Source organism: Myxine glutinosa, chromosome 6, assembly GCF_964187855.1.
Source record: "Myxine glutinosa chromosome 6, kmMyxGlut1.1, whole genome shotgun sequence".
NCBI classification, from domain to species: domain Eukaryota; kingdom Metazoa; phylum Chordata; class Myxini; order Myxiniformes; family Myxinidae; genus Myxine; species Myxine glutinosa.
Window position 1 is genome coordinate 84,487,536 of NC_136266.1, and position 6,590 is coordinate 84,494,125.

The following is a 6,590-nucleotide window of genomic DNA, read 5'->3' on the forward strand; positions in this document are numbered from 1 at the left end:
GGTGATTGAATGTGTGCCTGGCATCATGAAATCAAGAGATTACCAAGGCATGTGGGAGTGCAATGTTCAACCCAGTGTCAGAAAGCTGGGTATCCGTCGAAGGTCATGGGTCTTGCAGCAGGACAATGACCCCAAACACACTTCAAAAAGCACCCTGAAATGGTTCAAGACAAAATGCTGGACTGTTCTGAAGTGGCCAGCAATGAGTCCAGATCTAAATCCCACTGAACACCTGCACTGAGATCTGAAAACAGCAGTTGGGAGAAGGCACCTTTCAAATCTGGGAAATCCAGAGCAGTTTGCACAAGAAGAGTGGGCCAAACTACCAGTAGAGAGGTGTAGGAAGCTCATTAATGGCTATAGGAAGCGCTTGACTACAGTTATTTTGTCCAAAGGCTGTGCTACCAAATATTAAGTATAGGGTGTCAATAATTTTATCAACAGCATTTCTTTTTATTTTATGATTTAAAAGGATATATTAAGTTCTGAATGAAAAACAATGGTTCTGTAAAATTAACAGTAAAAGAGAGAATTGTGGAGGCCAAATACTTTTGTCCATTTGAACTTAGTTTTTGAGAAAATTGTGAGTTATTTGAAAAAAGTGCAAGGGTGCCAATATTTTTGGCTTTGGCTGTAGCCTCACACCATCCAGAACATATCCCTGACTGTTGAGGGATCACTGATCATTTGTGGCCACTTTGGTGAAATATCTTTCGTTAATTCTCAATTCTTGTTCTCTTGTGTCCATCACACAGGAAACTGTTCCATCTGTTCCTCAGAAGATTATAGGGGTTTTCAGGTATTTGTACAATGGAATTCATAACATCGTTCCAATCTCCTTTCTGAAGGTATGATCACACACACACATCATTCCAGAAACATGCACACTTTAATGCCACAGGATATAATTTATACCAGGACAGACACTCACACCCACCTGAGCATGTAGACACTTCATAAAAGGCCAGGACAACCACATACGCAACAACATAGCAACTCGCAGAATCACATATGTACTGTTGTGGCCAAAAATATTGGCACCCTTGCACTTCTTTCAAACAATGCACCATTTCTTTCAAAAAATTGTTGAAATTTAAAAAAAAAAGGTTTCCACAAATGTATGTCTTTGGTTTGCAGTGGAACAAACCAAAAAAAAGCCGAAGATATTCCTAAATCTTAGCTTATTCCACACAAAAATCCTAAAATGGCCTGGACAATATTATTGGCACGTTTCAGAAGTTGTTAGAAATAATTGGATTTCGAGCAGGTGATTCTCCTTTACTTTGGAATTGAACTCACCTTTGGTGAGTTGCAGGTGCCTGCAATATAAGAATCACTCATTCAACCAGTTTGAATGGAGAAAAGGTGTCATTCTGCTGTTTTGTGTCAGTGTGTACCACAATGAGCATGGAGAAAAGAAAGAAAACCAGAGAATTGTCTGAGTAGGTCAGACACACGATTGTACCCAAGCATGGACAATCTCAAGGCTTCAAGTCCATCTCCAGAGACCTTGATGTTCCTGTGTCCACCGTACGCAATGTTGTCAGGAAGTTTGAGGCCCATGTCACTGCAGCCAACCTCCCTGGACGTGGCCGCAAGAGAAAACTTGATAGAAGATTGCAGCGAACGATTGATCGAATTATGGAGAAAGCATCTCAATCAACTGCCAAACAGATTCAAGCTGACCTTCAGACACAGAGGATATAAATTTCATCACAGTGAGTCAATTAAATCACAACACAGTATGACAATTTCAACTCGCACCATCCGTCGCCAACTTAATGAAATGGTGTTCTATGGTAGGAGACCATTGAGGACTTCACTGCTGAGACAGAGACATAAGAAAGCACGACTGGAGTTTGGCAAAACACACCTGAACAAGCCAAAATCCTTCTAGGTGAATGTCCTATGGACAGATGAGACCAAATAAGAGCTTTTTGGTAAAGCACGTCATCTCTATGTTTACAGAAAACAAAATGAAGCATTCAAAGAAAGGAACACCTTCCCTACAATCAAACATGGAGGAGCTTCAGTGATGTTTTGGGGTTGCTGTGCTGCCTCTGGCACTGGGTGACTTGAATGTGTGCATGGCATCATGAAATCAAGAGATTACCAAGGCATTTTGGAGCGCAATGTTCAACCCAGTGTCAGAAATCTGGGTCTCCGTCGAAGGTCATTGGTCTTCCAGCAGGACAATGACCCCAAACACACTTCAAAAAGCACCCTGGAATGGTTCAAGACAAAATGCTGGACTGTTCTGAAGTGGCCAGCAATGAGTCCAGATCTAAATCCCATTGAACACCTGTGTGGAGATCTGAAAACAGCAGTTGGGAGAAGGCACCTTTCAAATCTGGCAAAACCGGAGCAGTTTGCACAAGAAGAGTGGGTCAAACTGCCAGTAGCGGGGTGTAGAAACTCATTCATGGCTATAGGAAGCGCTTGAGTGCAGTTATTTTGTCCAAAGGCTCTGCTACCAAATATTAAGTATAGGGTGTCAATAATTTTATCAACAGCATTTCTTTTTATTTTATGATTTCAAAGGATATATTAAGTTCTGAATGAAAAACAATGGTACTGTAAAATTAACAGTGAAATCGAGAATTGTGGAAGCCAAATACTTTTGTCCATTTGAACTTCGTTTTTGAGAAAATTGTGAGTTATTTGAAAAAGGTGCAAGGGTGCCAATATTTTTGGCTTCGGCTGTAACCTCACACCATCCAGAACATATCCCTGACTGTTGAGGGATCACTGATCATTTGTGGCCACTTTGGTGAAATATCTTTCGTAAATTCTCAATTCTTCTTCTCTTGTGTCCATCACACAGGAAACTGTTCCATCTGTTCCTCAGAAGATTATAGGGGTTTTCAGGTATTTGTGCAATGGAATTCATAACATCGTTCCAACCTCCTTTCTGAAGGTATGATCACATACACATCATTCCAGAAACATGCACACTTTAATGCCACAGGATATAATTTATACCAGGACAGACATGCACACCCACCTGAGCATGTAGACACTTCATAAAACGCCAGGACAACCACATACGCAACAACATAGCAACTCGCAGAATCACATATGTGCTGTTGTGGCCAAAAATATTGGCACCCTTGCACTTCTTTCAAACAATACACCATTTCTTTCAGAAAAGTGTTGAAATTTAAAAAAAATTGGTTTCCACAAATGTGTGTCTTTGGTTTGCAGTGGAACAAAACAAAAAAAAGCTGAAGATATTCCTAAATCTTAGCTTATTCCACACAAAAATCCTAAAATGGCCCGGACAATATTATTGGCACGTTTTAGAAGTTGTTAGAAATAATTGGATTTCAAGCAGGTGATTCTCCTTTACTTTGGAATTGAACTCACCTTTGGTGAGTTGCAGGTGCCTGCAATATAAGAATCACTCATTCAACCAGTTTGAATGGAGAAAAGGTGTCATTCTGCTGTTTTTTGTCGCTGTGTGTACCGCAATGAGCATGGAGAAAAGAAAGAAAACAAGAGAATTGTCTGAGGAGGTCAGACACAATATTGTAGCCAAGCATGGACAATCTCAAGGCTACAATTCCATCTCCAGAGACCTTGATGTTCCTGTGTCCACCGTACGCAATGTTATCAGGAAGTTTGAGGCCCATGGCACTGCAGCCAACCTCTCTGGACGTGGCCACAAGAGAAAACTTGATCGAAGATTACATCGAACGATTGATCGAATTATGGAGAAGGCATCTCAATTAACTGCCAAACAGATTCAAGCTGACCTTCAGACACAGAGGATATAAATTTCAACACAGTGAGTCAATTAAATCACAACACAGTATGACGATTTCAACTCGCACCATCCGTCGCCAACTTAATGAAATGGGGTTCTATGGTAGGAGACCCTTGAGGACTCCACTGCTGAGAGGGAGACGTAAGAAAGCACGACTGGAGTTTGGCAAAACACACCTGAACAAGCCAAAATCCTTCTGGGTGAATGTCCTATGGACAGATGAGACCAAATAAGAGCTTTTTGGTAAAGCATGTCATCTCTATGTTTACAGAAATACAAAATGAAGCATTCAAATAAATAACACCTTTCCTACATTCAAACATGGAGGAGGATCAGTGATGTTTTGGGGTTGCTGTACTGCCTCTGGCACGGGGTGATTGAATGTGTGCCTGGCATCATGAAATCAAGAGATTACCAAGGCATGTGGGAGTGCAATGTTCAACCCAGTGTCAGAAAGCTGGGTATCCGTCAAAGGTCATGGGTCTTGCAGCAGGACAATGACCCCAAACACACTTCAAAAAGCACCCTGAAATGGTTCAAGACAAAATGCTGGACTGTTCTGAAGTGGCCAGCAATGAGTCCAGATCTAAATCCCATTGAACACCTGCACTGAGATCTGAAAACAGCAGTTGGGAGAAGGCACCTTTCAAATCTGGGAAATCCAGAGCAGTTTGCACAAGAAGAGTGGGCCAAACTACCAGTAGAGAGGTGTAGGAAGCTCATTAATGGCTATAGGAAGCGCTTGACTACAGTTATTTTGTCCAAAGGCTGTGCTACCAAATATTAAGTATAGGGTGTCAATAATTTTATCAACAGCATTTCTTTTTATTTTATGATTTAAAAGGATATATTAAGTTCTGAATGAAAAACAATGGTTCTGTAAAATTAACAGTGAAATAGAGAATTGTGGAGGCCAAATACTTTTGTCCATTTGAACTTTGTTTTCGAGAAAATTATGAGTTATTTGAAAAAAGTGCAAGGGTGCCAATATTTTTGGCTTCGGCTGTAACCTCACACCATCCAGAACATATCCCTGACTGTTGAGGGATCACTGATCATTTGTGGCCACTTTGGTGAAATATCTTTCGTTAATTCTCAATTATTGTTCTCTTGTGTCCATCACACAGAAGGTTGTGTCTGTGGAGCCCCAAGACATTTCCAGGTCTTTGTGTGAAACAATCTGTAACATCGTTCCGACCTCCTTTCTGAAGGTATGTTCGCATATATGTCACTCCAGAAACACACACGTTTTAATGCCGGGGAATATAAATTATACCAGGGCAGACATGCTCGTCCAACAAAGTGTTTCCACACTTTCCAAAAGACGAGGGCAGCCACATATGTAACCATGCTTCTACCCGCACAAATCTATGACTGTTGAGGAAATGAAACACTTTCAGGCTTTTCAGTTTAAAGGAATCAGAGGGGCCGTTTGATCCGTTACTTCTCGACTGCACCACCAATGGCCACTTCGATCTTGTGCAGTGTTCATTGCACACTTCCTAAAAGTTTTCATTGTGTGCATTTGTGACCTGTGGACATCACGGCGTTTTGATGTAACACACTTAAACTTGGCATTCTATATATCTCAAGGTGGTTCAATAGTCAATAATTCATCTCCTGCGATTTGGGTGTTGCGAGGATTCCATCTCCATCCCGAGTTTGGGTGTTGTGAGGACGTTATTCGGCTAAGAACATATTTATATATCTCAGAGGATGAGTTGTTCATTTATGAAGTAAATTTACAATAAAATGTTCAAATAAAGGTTACATTTAGTGATCCGATCTGCCAGGAACTTAATTTTCACTAATGGAGATTTTGGTGATGATTTTTCGATCCAAAACCCCACTCCCTGAACCAGACTTATCAGCACTTGTACCCTTTTGGGTCGGACCTGCATTCTCAACCTGACAAATGCATCACAGAAGGGATTATGAATTTACCTTTCCTGGTGTTGTTGATACATCCTGTCAGTGCTCACGTGTGGATGATTCCAATAAGCATATCACTCGTCCAATCCGACCCAGAACACCACTAATCTCATACCAAACGAATATCGACAAAATGCTCCTCTGAGTGCCCCCTCACCCTCAATACTGATCACGATTTCAGTGAAATATCTTTGATTAATTCTCAATTCTTCTCCTCTTGTGTCCATCACACAGGAAACTGTTCCATCTGTTCCTCAGAAGATTATAGGGGTTTTCAGGTATTTGTACAATGGAATTCATAACATCGGTCCGACCTCCTTTCTGAAGGTATGGTCACACACATCATTCCAGAAACACACACACTTTAATCCCAGAGGATATAAATACCACCATGACATACATGCAGAGCCAACTGAACATGTACACACTTCATAACAGGCCAGGACAACCACATACGCAGTGACATAGCCACTCGCAAAACCACATCTGTAACCACACACACCATGCAGAATATATCCCTGACTGTTGAGAGATAACTGATCATCTGTGGCCACTTTGTTGAAATATCTCATTAATTCTCAATTATTGTTTTCTTCTGTCCATCACACATTTTTTCATGTCCCTTTTCATGTCTCTCAGAAGTCCGAAGTTAACATCCTTCCGACCTCCTTTCTGAAGGTATGATCGCAAACACATCACTCAAACACACGCTTTAATCCCAGAGGGGTCCTGACTTAACACACTCAAACATGGCGTCCTAGCTCAAGAGGGTTGAACGCACGGTTAGTTTCCTGCAGTAGAATCATCAAGCAACTCATGGGCCGAAATTACACGTGTGGGTTTTGCGAGATTGTGTGATGTCTAGAACAGGTTTACTTATTTCAGTGGATGA

At 41.2% G+C, this 6,590-nt stretch overlaps 2 long non-coding RNA genes across 2 annotated transcripts; both read left to right on the forward strand.

Moving 5' to 3' along the window:
- The first annotated feature begins 753 nt into the window (after positions 1–753).
- LOC144892512 (uncharacterized) lies at positions 754–4,964 on the forward strand. Its single transcript, XR_013623714.1, has 3 exons — positions 754–848; positions 2,825–2,917; positions 4,894–4,964. It is a non-coding gene; the product is annotated as an uncharacterized LOC144892512 (long non-coding RNA).
- Positions 4,965–5,717: 753 nt separating this feature from the next.
- Positions 5,718–6,370, forward strand: LOC144892513 (uncharacterized). Its single transcript, XR_013623715.1, has 3 exons — positions 5,718–5,736; positions 5,933–6,025; positions 6,338–6,370. It is a non-coding gene; the product is annotated as an uncharacterized LOC144892513 (long non-coding RNA).
- Positions 6,371–6,590: the final 220 nt, after the last annotated feature.